Source organism: Trichechus manatus, unplaced genomic scaffold (assembly GCF_000243295.1).
Source record: "Trichechus manatus latirostris isolate Lorelei unplaced genomic scaffold, TriManLat1.0 scaffold00009, whole genome shotgun sequence".
Taxonomy (NCBI): Eukaryota; Metazoa; Chordata; class Mammalia; order Sirenia; family Trichechidae; genus Trichechus; species Trichechus manatus.
The window spans coordinates 22,760,819-22,780,341 of record NW_004443945.1 but is presented as its reverse complement, the minus strand read 5'-3'; the positions used below and the strand labels follow the sequence as shown (position 1 = coordinate 22,780,341).

Genomic DNA, 19,523 nt, shown 5'->3' with positions numbered 1-19,523 from the left:
TCCTTAGGGACCAGTTCTGAGAACCACTAGTACAGCAATGGTTCTCAAAATTTATTACACATAAGAATCACCTGGGAATCTTGTTAAACTGTAGATTCTGATTCAGCACATCTGGAGGTGGAAATGCAAATTCTCATCAGGGGTTGGAACCGGAATGAACTGGTTCAAAGCCCTGCTCATGGGTGCTCAATCAAGCTCCCACAACAGCCCTTTTCTAAAACAATCCTTGTTCCTGCCAAATGGCCCATCCAATCACCTCTCTTCTCTCCCTACCTCTTCTTCTGTTTCACCCTTTGCCCTACCTCTTGGCTTCATTTGAGGCATCTTTGTCTGATGGGCAGAAAGTGTCTTGCTCTCTCCTGATGTTTCTCTCAAGCATTTTAGCTAGCCCTAGAAACCTCTTCATTCCTCCAAGGGCTGAGGCTTTTGAAAAACAATGCCAGGAAGACTTCTTTTCTTTTCTCCCTTTTAACATCTTTCCTCCAATTCCATGATCCCAGAATAGCCTAGCTTCTTGTGTGGAGAAGATACTGGAACATTGCAGGAGAAAAAATTTATCGAGTTCTTCAAAAATATAATCCCTGACCTATAGACTGTGATGAGGTTCTAGATTGGAGCTCTTCAAGGGCAGAACTGGCTTCTGTTCCATTAACTTTAGACAGCATCCAGCACATATGGGTTCTTTTTTTTTTTTTTTGCAGTATCATTCTGATAGTCTTATTACATAGACATAGCTTTAAAAATGAACAAATAATCCTTGTACAAGCTGCTCCTTGTAGGATCTAAGCAGAGGAAGCTGTTTTTCAGAATCAGGTTATTGACAAAGCATCATCTGCCACTTTCAAACACTATTTCTGAGTATTCCTCAGAGCTGGTATTTTTTTATAGCCTAGAAGCCCTACATCAATTCAATAATTTTAGTACAGGTTTGTTTTAATGTAGTGTTCAGACACTTATGCACTTTACTTAATAATAGCCTGAGGCATGACCAAAACTCTCAATTTCTTTTAACTTTACATTTGATGAGAGCAAGACGCAAGAACAAGAGTCTGGTGTGCTGCTGCGCGTTAAGGCTCATGACTTGCTCTACGGCGTGGGTGTCCTCCGCCCGGGGTTTGGGCAGGTCCAAAATGGTGGATGAGTCCTTCCTGGGATTCCCGGTGACCAGCATCCAATGATTCTTTGGTTTTTCAACTCTGCGAATCCAGATGTGTGTGAGCAGCAACCTCAACTTCCTTTCCAAAAACGGTACTTAGGAAAAGATGCCGATGGGCCACCAGTCCCCGATTCGTGTGGCAGTGATTGATGAGGATTTTTGCATTTGCCAGGATGGGCAAGCCTGCATGTTCCAGCCGCAGTCGGGGGTCAACATAGGCAGCCTGCCAGCAGTTCAGGTAGGAGACCTCATCCATCAGGTAAAGTTCCTGGAGCCAAGACTTCTTGGATGATTTTAGGAGGGTCCGATGGTCACTTACTAAGTATAACTCAGAATCATGAAAGTGTTTCTGCCAACCAGGTTCTTGGTTTGAGCTGCACTCAGGCCACAGGGCACCTCCAACTCATCACTCAGGTGAGCTTTAGTTTCATCTGGAGTCATACACAGGCTCAGGTCCCCAGTCAGAAACACATCAGCATCTGTCTCGGGATGGTCGGGATTCACAAGCATCACTTTGTCACCATAGTGAGTATGTCCATCTTCAGATACGGAAAGCTGCATCTGTCTCAAAAGATTCCGTTTTAGTCTTCTGTTTATATGAGAAGTTCCCCCTTGTCTCTCTTCTCTAAGAAGTCTTTCATGAGCTCCTGGTTGAAGAGAAAATGAATGAAATCCAGAGGGTCAATAATAGTCCTGAATAATACATATGATGGTTGGTAGGCTTTAGATCAGAAGCACCTCAAGTTCAAAAAGAAAAATTTGAGAACAGAAAAAGAAATGTGAGCATAACGGGAATGGTTAAAAAATAAGTATTATTTGAATATTTTTACTTCATTGTAGAATGCTTGGGGAAATGAGAAAGGCAAAGAAGGGAGAAAGAGAAAAAGAGAGAGAGAGAGAAAGAAAAGCACATGTGGGTTCTTAACAATGCTTCCTGGTGTCTCTGGAGTCTCTGGGCCTGGTCCACAGACCTATGAACCTTGTCCGAGACAGAGGTCTGTTTCCTCTTTTCAGGAAAGATAAGTAATGGTTTGGGGCCAGCCATAGCATTCTGAGGAGAGTGAGAAATTCAGCAGGAAAGAAACATGAGTGACACTCGGCTCACAACTTCCATGCAGGGAAAATGTTCTTTGCTGTGACAATTTCATCTGCTTATCACAACCTGATGTACAATCACCTTCTTGTTCTCTGATTCTGACATGAGACATCTCTCTCTGAGCCTCTCGTGGAGTTGCTCTCTTCTCAGAGGTGGGAGGTGAGGTGTCTTCGGCGTGTGGATTATGGAGCTTGGCCTTACAGCTTTCTGCGCTTCCCCCCAACACAGCTGAGTTTCTCCAGCTTCCTCATCTTTTCTTGTCTCCTCCTCCCCGCAGCTATTACTTTCCTTTTCCTTTTAGATCAAACAGCAGCATTCTTTCCTCTTGGCTTCCTGGATCTATTCCTATTAACCCATGTCAGCAGGTGAGGTCCACACAGGCAAAAAAGCCTGATGGAGCTCAGACTGAAGGCCCTGCTCCACTTAGGCCTCGTGTGGTCTCTTGTCCTACACATATCAAGCCCTGACCTAGGCCCCAGGGGGTGCTGATGAAATTGCAGCTTACTGGGGCTTGCAGGTTGGAGAAATGACTACAGAACCATCTTTTAACCTCCTCTGAAGTTATCTGGTATTTCAAAGGATGTAACTTTTGCTTGACAGAGCAAATGCATGAAAGTAAAAGAGAAAACCTTACTCTGGGTTCTCTGTGACTGAGGTCACTCTGTCCCAGGCTTACATGGCAATGATTTTACATTCGAACCAGATCCTTGACTCTTACCATCAAAGAAAATTTATATTAAAAGGAAATCAGCCATTCCTCTTTATAAATTATGTAGACAGGCTTGGATAGCAGTTATCTCCCTAATCCTTCTTATTTAATCTTCAGGGAAGCACTGCTTCCAGTGAGAAATCTGAGAAAGTTCTTCTGTTTGATGTCCGACAGTTGCTGCGAACACAGGCATAGAAAAAATGCAAGAGCTGTTTTTATGCCCTGCTTTCGAGTCGTTAATCCTCCAGCTACTCTCTTCTGACTTACGTACTAAATTTAGTTTTTAAATCTTTCATTTTTATCCCTTTGGGTTAATAATACTTCTTTTTTTCAGTGTAAAATCATTTTATTATCTACCAATCTACTCCATTAAAAAAAAAATTCAATATTCTTATTAGGCAACCAGATACTCTGTTGTGATTTAATGTATCACCTATGATGTGCTCAAGCCAAAAATGTTTAACTTCAATCCTTTAAGCCTTTAACTGCAGGAAAACAATTCTACATGTCAGTGTCATAAAGTAGAGTTGGATAGGGGTGATGTGCTAGATTAGAAGAGAGGTAAAAAACAGAACTACCAGATGCAATATGTGGTCCTGGATGGGATCCTGGTTTGAACCACTTATCTCTAAAGGACATTTTGGTACAACTGGGCAAATTTGAAACTAGATTAGGAATTAGAGAAAGTGAACATTTGTTGCTATGAGAAGATAGAGATTAGCTGAGAAAGTAGGTTACAAAGAGCATGTATGATATATAATTTTGGATTAAAAATGCACGTGTATTTTTACACACACATACATATAATATGCATAAAAAGATCAGGAAGCACATGTAATAAAGTGTTCGTGCAAATGTCTTGTGTTTTTATTTTCTTATTCTTGTTTATCTGTATTTTCTAACTTTCTACAAGATACACATAGTGCTTGTAATAATATATAAATTATTTTAATTAAGAAAAAAAAGAAATCCCACTAGTAAGAGTGTGACTAGTACTGCGTTTGGCGAGACAGCAGATAAAGAGTTGTGAGAATTTTAGTAAATGTCATAATTCAATTACTTTAATTATTGTGATTCTCAAGCATTAGGAAAACATAGTTCTTCTGGGATCTAAGTCTTAATTTATCAACCCCCTTGGCCCCTTTCATTAAGTTTTGAAACATTCACCCCCATTTATTAAACCAGGGTGAAAAAGATAATTGCTAGTGAAAGTTAATCCAATTCCCAATTTCTGAAGCTTTACCTTCATTCACACTTCTCTCCTTTTGTTAAAAAGAACTATTTAGAGCAAAAGGCTAAGGGAGGCTGGCCTGGCTATCTGAGAAAAATGATGTAAAATGGATAATTTCTAAATGACTGAAGCCTTAACTCTTGATTTTCAGATTTGGGCTATATATTCTTTTGGTTTCAAGTAACAAAGAACTTGGTAGATAACTGCAGCCTCAGCCATTACAATCAACTACAATCCCATTTCCCTCAGCTGTGGACTTTTTTTTTGGATCATAGAACCATACATGCGTGCCTGTTAAATTCCAACTGTGCTACATTTATATCATCATGTTATTATTATTATTATTATTTTTTGTGATCCTTACAAAAGCCATGCAATGTTACAGTGTTCTCTTTGCTTCCCATCTTGTGCTTAGCATGCCATTAATAAAATGTTTAGAGGGATAGTGTTAAGGAAAGAGCCTTACTTACTGTGTGCCATGAGAAGCTTCCCTAACAGGGGATACTAAAAGTACCCTTTGGACACAGTCATTAAACCAGTTATGAACCCATTTCATTGTTTGCGTTTCTTATGCTGTCTTCAAGAATGTCTTGAGATGCTCTGTTGGGAAGCTTACTAAAATCCATATGCACTGAACTCTATGTTACCATGATCAATTACTCTAGAAATTCAATCCCGAAATAAAATGAGGCTGGTCCAATAAGGCTTGCCTTAAGAAAACTCATATGATTTAAGGATATAGTCTAGAATCTTGTTTTAGACTACATCAAACTCATTGACCTGTACTTTGCAGAATCAAAATTCTTCAACATTTTGAAAATATTTGATTTCTTTTAAAAACTCTCTCACCCTTAGCTATGCCACAGTGATCACTGACAGAAGGTAGCTGACCTCCTCCTAGTGTCTGGGATGCAGTTATTTCTAATTAGGATCCCTGAACTCAATTAGGGCACCTAGATTCTTACAATCACCAGACCTGCAGTGAGCTTCAATTCCATTCTCCTTTTTCCATTGTCTCTTTCATCCTTTACAGTTGAAAGATCAATTATTTTGGCAGAGACGATGAATGCCTCACAAGTTTTTCTACCTTTCTCTGTCTATAAAATTATAATTCTATCCTTTCCTCATTATTCTTGCACCCAGCCCCATAAAGTCCTTTCAATGGTCTTTCCATGTTTGTGAGTTTCAGCTTATTTCCAGCATTAATCTTTTGAACATCATTCTTCCTGCATTCTTTTGTTGATCCTTAGCTATGTGCCTTTATTTTTATCTTTTGTGCATTCCTTTTAAACTTTAAACTACTTGGATAGTTTTCTGTGTAGCCATTAATTATTTAGGCTACTTCACCCATTTTTTCCTCACTGAACTCACTTGAAGTTGCCTAGTCAGAATTATGATTTGGAGAACAGGCTGACACCCTGGAACTACTTCTATACCGTCTCATGGAACTGACTTATCTAGTCTCTATCATTCATGAAGTCCACTAGCCCCATGGCCTATGATCATGACGGAAAACACCGAATTTGGCACCTCCATGCCTTACTGTTGTGCCTATGACCAATATCACTAACTGATCAAGGTACCCTTTCCCATGAACTGCATTCTTCCTCTGAGTTCTTCTCAAAACGTGGCTCAATAGCTACCACCAGATGACCAGAGGTGGCACTTGATTTGCAATTTCTGCTTTAGGGCATCTGATTCTTATAACATTCCTAGGTTCACTTGGATAATCAATTATTTATTTCCACTTCAATAATCAATTCCTCCAAATTAATCAAATTTAGTTCCAGATATTTTTCTGTTTAATTTACTTTGCCTTTAAGATATATGAATGTATTAGCAAGAGAAGTCAATAAAGTAATTACATACATAATAAATAGTAAATGTTAGATTCGGTTAACAATCCAGGTAGATTTACTCCCGTAATTATCTAATAAGCTTGTTAATAAATTTATAAAACATTTCAGATGTTTTATTTCTCCTTCTTATGCTCTTCCCAGCCTGGTTCCTTTAAGGAGGAAGTTCTTTATTATCAATCATGGTACAAAAATGTATATGTTCACAACAGTTCTCAAGTTTATTACCCTGTCTAATCCATAGTATGAGCTCCTAATTCTCACCTTCCAGGGGATGAACACTGGAATATGCTATTACAATTGTTCATAGTAGCTATCTGTGTGTACAGTAGCTCTTCTGGTTATCTATTGCTATGTAACAAATTGTCCCAAAACTTATGACTAAAAACCACATTGGTCATTTATTTTCTTATGAATCTGTGATTTGAATAGGACTTGCAGAGATGGCTCATCTTACTGGGGCAGCTCTACTTGGGGCTGGATGAACCATTTCAAGATCGTTTGTTCAAAGTGTATATTCTTTTCCAACACATATAGAACACTCTCCAGAGTAGACTACATTTTAGGCCATAAAGCAACCGTCAGTAAAATCCAAAACACTGAAATATACAAAGCATTCTCTCTGGCCACAATGCCATAAAAGTAGAAATCAATAACAGGAAGAGCAAGGGAAAAAATCAAATACATGGAAACTGAATAACACCTTGCTTAAAAACAACTGGTTAATAGAAGAAATCAAAGAGGGAATAAAAAAAAAATTCCTAGAATCAAATGAGGATGAAAACACATCACACCAAAACCTTTGGGATACGGCAAAGGCACTGATCAGAGGTCAATGTATAGCAATAAACACACACATCAATAAAGAAAAACTGGACAAAACCAAAACATTAGTCCTACAACTTGAACAGAGAACAGCAAAAGAAGCCCACAGGCACAGGAAGAAAGGAAATAATAAATATTAGAGCAGAAATGAAACAGAGAACAGAAAAACAATAGAAAGAATCAACAAGCCCAAAAGGTGGTTCTTTGGAAAGATCAAAAAGATTGACCAATTATTGTCCAAAATGACAAAAGAAAAAGAGGAGAGGAAGCAAATAAGCCAAATAAGAAATGAGATGGGGGATGTTACAACAGCCCTAACTGAAATCAAAGGATCATAACAGAATACTATTAAAAATTGTACTCCAACAAATTTGAGAACCAAGAGGAAATGGACAAATTTCTAGAAATACACTACCTACCTAAACTAACACAAGCTGAGATAGAAAATCTGAACAGACTCAAAACAAGAGAAGAGATTGAAGAGATAATTAAAAGAAAACAAAAAAGAAAAGAAAAAAACTCCCAATAAAAAAAATAACCCTGGCCCAGATAGCTTCACTGGAGAATTCTACCAAACATTCAAAGAGGAGCATAGAAAAGGAAAGAACGCTCCCGAATTCATTCTATGAAGCCAGCATAGCCTTGATACCAAAGCTAGGCAAAGGCACCACAAAAAAGAAAATTACAGACCAATATCTCTCATGAATATGATTAAAAAATTCTCAACAAAATTCTAGCCAATATAATTCAGCATCTTATAAAAAAAAAATACACCACGACCAAGTGGGATTCATACCAGGTATGCAAGGATGGTTCAACATTAGAAAATCAATCAATATAATCCACCACATGCATAAACAAAAGAAAAGAATCATAAGCCCATCTCAATCGATGCAGTAAAGGCATGTGATAAAGTTCAACACCCATTCCTGATAAAAACTCTAAATAAAACAAGAATAGAAGGAAAATTCCTCAACATTATAAAGGTGACTATACAAAGCCAGAAAGGTGTGCCTGAGGGTTGTATCCTTTCACCACACTTATTCAATCTGCATGCTGAGCAAATAATCTGAGAAGCTGAACTATAAGAAGAAGAATGCAGCTTCAGGATTGGAGGAAGACTCATTAATAACCTTCGATATGCAGATGATACAAACTTGCTTGTTGAAAGCGAAGAGGACTTGAAGTACTTACTGATGAAAATCAAAGATTATAACCTTCAGTATGGATTACACCTAAACATAAAGAAACAAAAATTCTCACAAGTGGACAAATATGCAACATCAAGATAAACAGAGAAAAGATTGAAGTTGTCAAGGATTTCATTTTACTTAATCCACAGGCAATGCCCACGGAAGCAGCAGTCAAGAAACCAAACGATGTATTGCATTGGAAAAATCTACTGCAAAAGACCTCTTTAAAATATTGAAAAGCCAAGATGTCGCTTTGAGGACTTTTATGGATTGAATTGTGTCCCCCAAAACATGTGCCAACTTGGCAAGACCATGATTCTCAATATTGTGTGATTGTCCACCATTTCATCATCTGATGTGGTTTTCCTATGTGTTGTAAATCATTCCTCTATGATGTTAATGAGGTGAGATTAGTGGCAGATATATCAATGAGGCAGGACTCAATCTACAAGATTAGGTTGTGTCTTAAATTAATCTCTTTTGAAACATAAAAGAGGGAAGGAAGCAGAGAGACCTAGGGACCTCTTACCACCAAGAAACAAGAGGCAGAAGAATAGTGCGTCCTTTGGACCCAGGGTCCCTGCACTCAGAAGCTCCTCAACTGAGGAAGATTGATGACAAAGATCTTCCCCCAGAGCTGATAGAGAGAGAAGGCCTTCCCCTGGAGCTTGCACCATGAATTCGGACTTCTAACCCCCTAGACTGTGAGAGAATAAATTTTTCTTTGTTAAAGCCATCCACTTGTGGTATTTCTGTTACAATAGCACTGGATAACTAAGACAAGGACTAAGGTGCATCTGAACCAAACCATGATATTTTCAATCACCTCATATGCATATGAAAGCTGGACAATGAATAAAGAAGATAGAAGAATTGATGTGTTTGAATTATGGTGTTGGCAAAGAATATTGAATATACCATGGACTGCCAGAAGAACAAACAAGTCTGTCTTGGAAGAAGTACAACCAGAGTGCTTCTTGGAAGTGAGGATGGTGAGACTTCACCTCCTACGCACTTTGGACATGTTATCAGGAGGGACCAGTACCTGGAGAAAGACATCATGCTTTGTAAGGTAGTAGGTCAGTAAAAAAGAGGAAGACCCTCTACGAGATAGATTGACACAGTGGCTGCAACAATGGGTTGAAACATAGCAATGATTGTGAGGATGGCACAGGACCGGGCAGTGTTTCGTTCTGTTGTACATACAGGTGCTATGAGTTGGAACCGACTGATGACACCTAACAACAACAACAACACACAAAAGTAACAGCCAACATCATTCTCAATGGAAAGAGGCTGAAAGCATTCCCCCTGAGAACAGGAACAAGACAAGGATGCCCTTTATAACCACTCCTGTTTAACACTGTGTTGGAAGTCCTACCTAGAGCAATAAGGCAAGAAAAACGAATTAAAAGGCATCCAAATTGGAAAGGAAGAAATAAAAGTATCCCTATTCACAGATAATATGGTCCTATACATAGAGAACCCCAAAGATTCCACAAGAAAACTACTAGAAGTAATAGAAAGATTCAGCAGAGTAGCAACATACAAGATCAACATACAAAAATCAGTTAGATTCCTATACATCAACAAAGAGAACTTCAAAAAGGAAATCAGGAAAACAATATCATTTATAATAGCTCCTAAAAAGATAAAATACTTAGGAATAAATCTAACTGGGGGTGTAGAAGATCTGTACAAAGAAAACTATAAAACACTATTGTGAGAAACCAAAAAAGACCTACATAAAAGGAAAAACATACCATGCTCATGGATAGGAAGACTCAACATTGTGAAAATGTCAATCCTACCCAAAGCGATTTGCAGATATAATGCAATCCCAATCCAAATACCAACAGTATTCTTTAACGAGACATTCTTTAACTTTAACTAATCACCAACTTTATATGGAAAAGAAAGATGCCCCAGATAATGAAAGCATTATTAAAGAAAAAGAACAAAGTAGGAGGCCTCACACTACCTGATCTCAGAACCTACTATACAGTCACAGTAGTCAAAACAGCCTGGTACTGGTACAATGACAGGCACATACACCAGTGGAACAAAATTGAGAACCCAGATGTAAATCCATCCACCTGTGGTCAGCTGATATTTGACAAAGGCCCAAAGTCCATTAAATGGGAAAAGACAGTATTTTTAACAACTGGTGCTGGCAAAACTGGATGTCCATTTGTAAAAAAATGAAACAGGACCCATACCTCACACCATACACACAAACTAACTCAAAATGGATTGAAGACCTAAATATAAAACCTAAAACGTTAAAGATCATGGAAGAAAAAATAGGGACAATGCTAGGGGCCCTAGTACATGGCATAAATACGATAACAATGCACAAACACCAGAAGATAAACTAGATAACTGGAAGCTCCTAAAAATTAAACACTTATGCTCTTAAAAAGACTTCATCAAAAGAGTAAAAAGAGGACCTACAGACTGGGAAAAAGTTTTGGCTATGACATATCTGACAAGGGCCTAATCTCTAAAATCTATAGAATACTTCAACACCTCAACAACAAAAAGACAAATAATCCAATTAAAAAATAGGCAAAGGATATGAACAGATACTTCGCCAAAGAAGACATTCAGGCAGCTAACAGATACATGAGGAAATGCTTGCGATTATTAGAGAAATGCAAATCAAAAACTACAATGAGATATTATTTCACCTGATATTACTGGCACTAATCAAAAAAAAAAAAAAAACAGAAAATAACAAATGTTGGAGAGATTGCAGGGAGACTGAAACTCTTATGCGCTGTTGATGGGAATGTCAAATGGTACAACCACTATGGAAAATGATATGGTGCCTCCTTAAAAAGCTGGAAATACAAATACCATATGATCCAGAAATTCCACTCATAGGAATATATCCTGAGAAATAAAAGCCATCACACGAATAGACATATACACACCCATGTTCATTGCAGCATTATTCACAATAGAAAAAAAGATGGAAACAACCTATGTGCCCATCAACAGATGAATGGATAAACAAATTATTGTACATAGACACAATGTAATACTAAGCAACCATAATGAACAATGATGAATCTGAAAATCGTCTCACAACATGTTGAATCTGGAGGGCATTATGCTAAGTGAAATAAGTCAATCACAAAAGGACAAATATTGTATGAGACCACTATCATAAAAACTCAAGGAAAGGTTTACACACAGAAGAAAACAATCTTTGATGGTTACTAGGGAGGTGAGGGGTGGGGTGGGGAGGAGAAATCACTAACTAAATAGTAGACAAGTTAACTTTGGTGAAAGGAAAGTCAACACACAATATAGGGAAAGGCAGCACAACTTGACCAATGCAAACTCATAGAAGTTTCCTAGACATGTCAAAACACGTTGAGGGACAGAGTTACTGGGGCTAAGTGCTGGGGACCATGGTCTCAGGGGATATGTAGGTCAATTGGAATAACAAAATTCATAAAATGTTCTACACCTACTTTGGTGAGTAGCATCTGGGATCTTAAAAGTTTGTGAGCAGCCATCTAAGATGCTATTGGTCCCATTGTGTTCGGAGCAAAGGAGAATGAAGAAAACCCAAGACACAAGGAAAATATTAGCCCAAAGGACTACTGGACGTTATGAACCACGGCCTGAGCCCAGAAGAGCTAGATGGTGCCAGGCTACCACCACCGACTTCTCTGACAGGGATCACAATAGGGGGTCCTGGACATAGTGGGGGAAAATGTAGGACAAAATTCAAATTCACAAAAAAAGACCAGACTTACTAGTCTGACAGAGACTGGAGGAACCCCCGAGACTATGGCCAGATACACTGCTAAGTCAGAACTGAAACCACTCCCGAAGTTTACCTTTCAGCCAGGCCTATAAAATAAACAATAACACACATGAGGAACATGTGTCTTAGTTCAATCAAGTATATGAGACCAAATGGGCAACACTTGCCCAAAAGCAAAAAACGAGAAGGCAGGAAGGGACAGGAAAACTGGACGGATGGACATGGAGAACCCAGGGTGGAAAGGGAAAGGGGGAGAGTGCTGACTCATTGCAAGGATTGAAACTAATGTCACAAAACAATTTATGTATACATTTTTGAATGAGAAAGAAATTTGTGCTGTAAACTTTCACCTAAATAACATTTAATAAAAAGTCTCATTAAATATCTTTGTAACCTTGGGGGGAAAAAAGATAGTTTATTCACTCATATGGCTGGAAAATTTGTGCTGGCTGTCAGCTGGGAGCTGAAATGGGCCTGAGTCAAGGGTTGCCAGTTTCTCTCCTTTTGGGGGTTTCTCTAACTTTCCCAGATTTAATCACTGCATGGTAGCTTGATTGCAAGCATGTACTAAGAAGAAAGCATAAGTGCATGACATTTTTATGACCTAGACTTGGAAATCACACAGCATCCCTTCTGCTGTCCCTTATTGGTCAGGGCAGTCAACAAAAGCTCACCCAGTTTCAAGGAGAGGGGACATAAACTCCACCTCTTGCTGGGGAGGATGGCAAGAGTCTAGAAGAGAATATGGTTTAGGAGATATGGTGGAGGCCATCTTTGGAAAATATTATGTACCACAATAACAAACTAAATCTGTCCAGTGTCACGGTCTCTTAGGAAATCAAAGGATGTTGAGTGGGGAATGGCTACCTTAAATGGCATAGACTTCATGATTTGCAGAACATAGTCTTAGCTCCCTCTCACTCATTCAACCAACAGATATTGACAGCCGATTATGTGTCATGTGCCTGACACTGTGTTAAGTACTTTGGTGACTCTTATGTCTGAATTTGAGATGTCCATTTCCATCATATTCTCGTCCTTAGATATTTCATAGATATTTGGCCCTTTCCTTCTCATCCTCTTAAAACCAGTATTTAAATTTTTTTTTCTGCAGTATTTAGCCTGAAGGTAAGAGGATATTTGTTGCAACTATGGTATATACTGCCCACTTAGTCACAGTGGCATTCAAGATATCTGTCAACTGATTTGTTCAGGCATTCATCAATAAGATCCAAAGGTGACCTTAAACAACTGATGCAGTCATGCTAATATGTAACAGTTGAATATATGCCTACTTATAAAGGAGTCTTATTTTTCATTTTTTCCTCTCCATTCAAGTAAATGAATCAGTATTGAGCATGTACTATGTTCAAGGGCCTGAGTTTGGCTTTGGTGACACAAAAATGAATAAGTAGAATCTCTGTCTGCTCTCAGTGGGATTTAGAAAGCCTTTTGCAATTATTGCTGTGCCTTCTGCCTAGAATGCTCTTTGTCCAGATTTCCACGTGGCTTACCTTGTCACTTCCTTCACTTCTCTGTTCATATTGTATGAGAGAGTCCTTTCCTGCCCACCCTAAATAAAGTACACTTTCCTCCCATGACTCCCTGTAATGTATTTTTAATTATGTATTTTTACATAGCACATATCACCACTTAGTATATTATAAATTAATTTATTATTTGCCTTTTTTCCAAGAATGAAGGCTCATGAAATCAGGTCCCTAGTGCTGGCACACAGAGGTGCTCAGTAAATATGTGTTGCATTGAATTGAATACTTGAGATGTGGAAATGGAGGGAGATGGTAGAGACAAAGATAATTGAAGTTTGAGCCAGTATGTCAGGAGAAGTAGTCATTCCATTAACAGAAGTAAGGAGAACATGGGGTGATAGTATTCTCTTTGTAGTTAATGTTTATGTGCCATATCCAAAGATATATCTCTTTGGAGGCACAAATTTGATTGCATTCTAGAATACCCTGCATATATAAAAACAAGGAGTTAAATGTTCCAAAAATGTTTCCTGACAAGCACAACACTTTGTTAGCTATTTGGCCTGCTGTACCTTTATCTCCAACATCTTCTGGGACCATCTTTACTACAGGAAATGCTACTCCAAGTGTCTTAGGATGATCAGTCTCCATGGCTAGTTATTAATCAAAGAAAAATGATAATGACTCATGTTAGTCTTTGATCGTAGGCAAGGCTGTTTCCTATGAGTAATATCCAACCATGATGAGGTGTGGAATCTCAGTTGCCTAAGCTAGAGAAGGTTAATGTTGGTCTCAGTTCCCATGCAGGTGCATAGGATAGAGGGAGATAATGGAAAAGGGCTGGGAATCCCAGACACAAACAGGACCTCAGGGTCAAGGAGGGCTTCCCAAAAATAACAACTGTTCAAGAGCCAGGGCCTCTCTGGGTGCGAGCCAGTGGACATCAATAGTGTACACAGCACTCAAGTGAAAACAGAAGCAAATGGTTTGGCAGTGGCTTTCTGGCCGTATAAAACTATGAACAAATGTTCTATTAACATAAATCTAATAGAAGAATTGTTGCAGCTGTAATATGACTATAGTTTACGTATTAATTCTTGGAGCCTAGAAATAGCGGGGAGGAGCCCTGGTGGCACAGTGGTTAAAGTGCTCAGCTGCCAACCAAAAGTTCTGTAGCTCCAACCCACCAGCTGCTCCATGGGAGTAAGATGGGGGCAGTCTGCTTCTGTAAAGATTTACAGCTTTGGAAACCCTACAAGGCAATTCTACTCTGTCCTATAAGGTCGCTATGAGTTGGAATCAACTCAATGGCAGTAGGTTTAGAAATAGTGGATTCTAGGTGACTTTATTATGTAAGAAACTTTAGAAACAATCCATAACTAGGATTCCCATAATTTTCCAACTTTTGTGATTCTGAAGGAATGGAATGGGAGATATCCAAGAATGTCCACTGGGAAAGGATGAAGTGGGAAGACAACAACTATAATGTATTTTCTCTACCAACACCAACCAGATCATCAACCCAAATCCCCTGAACAGTGGTTCTTAAAACTGGCTGCACACCACTTAGGGAGGCTTTAAAAATGACTACACCCAGGCTATTCTCGAGACCAATTAAATCAGCATCTTTGGGGCTGGGGCCTTGGCATAGAGAGTTTTTAAAACTTCTCAGGTGATTCCAATGTGCAGCCAATGAGTATCACTGATCTAAATCTGACTTGGGTCTCCCTCCACCCAGTTACTGTTAGAGGATGAGAGAAGAGAAAGAGAAAAAGAAGGAAAACATGAAGAGGATGTTGAGAACCACTTGTACTTGATCATAATTGAGTAGGTGGAAGGATTGCTGCTTTTCCTCATGCCTCTCACAACTCATCATTCCTAAGGGAGGAACTTCCCATTCCTGAAGATAAGCACTCTTTGGCTTCAGCTGGCTCCACTTACTCTGACCAAACGAACCTGATCTCTTCTACCAGCTGATGCAGGAACTTCCTCTGTTCAGTGGTTCTCAGCCCAGAATAAACATTAGCATAACCTGGGGGGCTTTTAAATAAAACATCAAAGCTAAGGCCCCGTCTCAAGCAAGTAAATCAGAATCTGTAGAGGTGGAGTCTGGCCACAGGGATATTTTTTAAATTCCTAAAGCTTCTATCCGTGATGCACTAACCGGGCTGGACTTTCTCTTCTTCTGCAAACAATTAGAAAACTTTACAAAATATATGAAACAACAGTTTTCTGACATGGACACTAGGAAGCACAGGACTGTGATCCCTGAGAGAAGCATAACTACGGACATGAGCTCAATGATCCCCCAGCTTTCTGCCTGGAGACAACTTCTGACAATGAGCAGGAAGGGGGATCTGAAGCAGAGCACACCAAGTTGAGAGGCTAAAATCAGAGTTCAAGAAAGCTGAGGCAGCCAGAATTAGCAAGGCAGAGAACCAGAGAAGGGAGCTATACAGTAAAATGTGAATAAGCTTTTCCTTGAGTCTTTTACTGAATACTAAGCCATAGATGTGTAGAGAGAAACTCTACAAATCCGAATCAGACAAGTAGCAGTATGTTGAAAAATTCTTAGAGCTCACATATGACTAGGAGATGTCAAATTTTGACCAGCCAGTGTAGAGAGGTTTTTACTGAATACCTATGGAAGTAAACAGAGACTCCAGAAGAGTTATGCTTTAGAAATATTGCTAAACTAGCTCGATAATAAGGACTACTCTACACCTTCCTTAACAAAGTTTAAAAACAAGCCAGTAAAGGATCAGGCTGATCTACAAGGAACTTAACTACCTGCCACAACAAAGCCCAACATTAAAAGAAAAAGAAAGGCAACAGTATCCATCACTCAACAGTGTAAAATTAACACTGTTTACATCCAATCAAAAATTACTAGACATGTAAAGAAGCATGAAAATGAGACCAATAACAAGGAGAAAAATCAGTCAATAGAAACATCCTTAGAAATGGCAGAGATGATGGAATTGGCAGACAAGAACTTTAAAACAATTATTATAAATGTGGTCTCAGAGTTAACAGAAAACAAGGATATAGTAAAGAAAGGAATAAAAAATAGAAGATTCCCCAGATGATTATAACATGCAGCTAGGTTTGGAGGAGTTTTAGATGTTCTGTCTTTAGATAAAGTAGGTGGAAAGTAATTTTATTTTTGGAGGAGCTTAGGGGGAGATATTGAAAAGGTTAGATAATAACAATTGCCATAGTTCATGTTTATTTATTTGTTTTTTTAAAAAAATAGCTAACATTTAACGAATACTTTTTACGTGCCAGGTACTATGTGAAGGCTCTTTATACTCTTCTTATCTCATTTAATTCTAACCAAAGTTATTTAAGGCAGGTTCTATTATGAACAAACTGCATTATTCAGATGACACAACCTTGCTTGCTGAAAGTGAAGAGGACTTGAAGCACTTACTGGTGAAGATCAAAGACCACAGCCTTCAGTATGGATTACACCTCAACATAAAGGAAACAAAAATCCTCACAACTGGACCAATAAGCAACATCATGATAAACGGAGAAAACATTGAAGTTGTCAAGAATTTCATTCTACTTGGATCCACAGTCAACACCCATGGAAGCAGCAGTCAAGAAATCAAAAGACATATTGCATTGGGCACATTTGCTGCCAAAGACCTCTTTAAAGTGTTGAAAAGCAAAGACGTCACCTTGAAGACTAAGGCGCACTTGAACCAACCCATGATGTTTTCAATCGCCTCATATACATGCAAAAGCTGGACAATGAATAAGAAAGACTGAAGAAGAATTGACGTCTTTGAATTGTGGTGTTGGCGAAGAATATTGAATATATACCTACTGCCAAAAGAATGAACAGAATGATCCTTAAAAACAAGGCTGGCGAGACTACATCTCATATACTTTGGACATGTTATCAGGAGGGATCAGTCCCTGGAGAAGGACAGTAAGCTAGGTAAAGTAGAGGGTCTGTGAAAAAGAGGAAGACCCTCAATGAGATGGATTGACACAGTGGCTGCAACAATGGGCTCAAGCATAACAATGATTTTGAGGATGTCCAGGCAGTGTTGCATATAGGGTTACTATGAGTCAGAACCGACTCGATGGTACCTAACAACAGTAACATTACTATTATCCATATATTATAGATAGAAGCACTGAGGCACAGAAAGGTTAAATAACTTGACTGAGCTCATACAACTAGGAAATGGTGGAGTGGGAATTCAAATCATAATAATCTAATTCTATATCTGTCTGCCTAACCTCTTAGCTATGCTGCCTACTACACCATTTGTAAACTCTTTATCCTTCATTGTTAGATTAAATATTACCTCCAGTAGGTAGAAAACTTTTAAGTGACAACTATTTTTTTTAAAAAGAGTAATTATGCTAGAATAAATTAATATCTTGGAGTGAATATTCTGTTAGGTGTATTGTATGTATTTGATAAACGTTTTTCCTTTTTCTTCCTCTGAAATCCAGGGAACTTTTGTCCCCTCTCCCACAGTGTTGAAGTATAGGTACTTATGTGAAGTTTCCTAAAAGACAATTTGGATCTAAAAAATATAGCCAATTAGAAATTCAGTAAAAGATTACACATTTCTGAAACTCTCATCATCAAACAGCAGCAACCTGTGTTACTGGCAAAATCTGGAGACTAATCAAAGAAAACCTCCATAAGCAAAAAAAAAACAAAAAAAAACAAAAACAAAAAAACACCCAGTAAATCCATGACTTATAGGGAATCCATAAAGGCCAAGACTTTCCATAAACTACCTCTGGAAATTTATTTCTTCTCTTGGCTTGACTTGACTTTACAAAAGAATAATATTTTGTAAATATTATCTTATCAAAGATTCTGCATCCATACTCCAAGGATGAGGCATTCCTCATCTTGGTCAAAGCTACTTGTTTAGCGAAGATCACCAGCAATCTTTGAGTTGCTAAAACCAATGAATTCTTTTTAGTATTCAACTTATTCATGCTCCCTTGAGCATTTGGCACTTTTGACCAAGTTCTCCTTTTTTAAGTTTTTACCTTGGTTCCTCCAATACTACCCGCTTCCAGCTCTTCTCTTACCTCTTAGAGCCAATTCTTTTGAGCCTCTTTGACGAATTCCTTCTTAGTCTCTTTCGTGGTTTCTCTTTCTCCTTTGGTCGTTAAGTATAGTTCTTCTCCATGGGCCTGGACCACTGCTCTGTTTAGCTTACTTATATGATTTTTAACTACCAACAGTGCATGGAGTCTCTACAATTTGGGGCCAATTTGACAGCAGCTAACAGCAACATATGCTAAAAGCACACAAACCTAATGCCTGCAGCCAGTTTGAACTCTCCTGCATGATAGGCTCCATATATGTAACTATCAGTTGGAATTTTTACTTGGATGTCCCAATGGCTTTTTAAAGACTATGTCCTCAAACTTATCTTTTACTTTGCTCTGCAAATCTTTACTCCCCTTGTTTCCCTGTCTCATTCATTAACACTACCAGCACCTTTGTTACTTCAAGTTGGAAATCCAGGAATCAACCTTGATTTTCCTTCTTCATCCTCTCACCAATCCTACTGATTTTCCTCCTAAATGCCTCCTCCAAATGTCTCTCCTCTTTCTTTATTTCTACCTTCAGTACTCTGTTATAGTCTACTGGAATAGCACCCTCTCTGGGTTTCTATGTCTCCAGTTTTTCCATTTTCAAATCATTCATCCTTCCTGCTGCCAAAGTGATCTGTTAAAAGCACAAATCTGACTATGTGCTCCCCTAAATAAACCTTCAGTGCTCTTCTATTACCATGAGAAAAATCCAGATGCCCTAGGTTTTCACACAGTACCTTTTGTGACTCGACCTTAATTACCTCTCTAGTACCATTTCCCATCACTGCCTGCCTGCTAATGAAATGTATCAGCTGTGATGTTTCACATTTTTGCCTTTTCTTGTGCCATCCACTTTCCTGGAGGGACTCTTTACTATCTTTTGCCTGAATAACTTCTAAAGTACAAGACTCTTCTCAGGTGTCCTTTCCTTCTCTCCTTCCAGATACCACAGGGCAGGCTAGGTGTCTCTCTTCTATGCTTCCATAGTATGCTGTGAGTACATCTGTCACCATAATTCCCAAGTTATGTTGGAATTATCTGTTTATGAGTCTACTCCCTAAAAAGCATTTTATATCTCCCAGTTCAAGGATAGCGTGGTAG

General features: G+C 38.6%; 1 pseudogene; it reads right to left on the bottom strand.

Moving 5' to 3' along the window:
* Positions 1-997: 997 nt before the first annotated feature.
* LOC101360466 (cilia- and flagella-associated protein 161-like) overlaps positions 998-19,523 on the bottom strand; it is a 92,639-nt pseudogene continuing 74,113 nt past the window's right edge.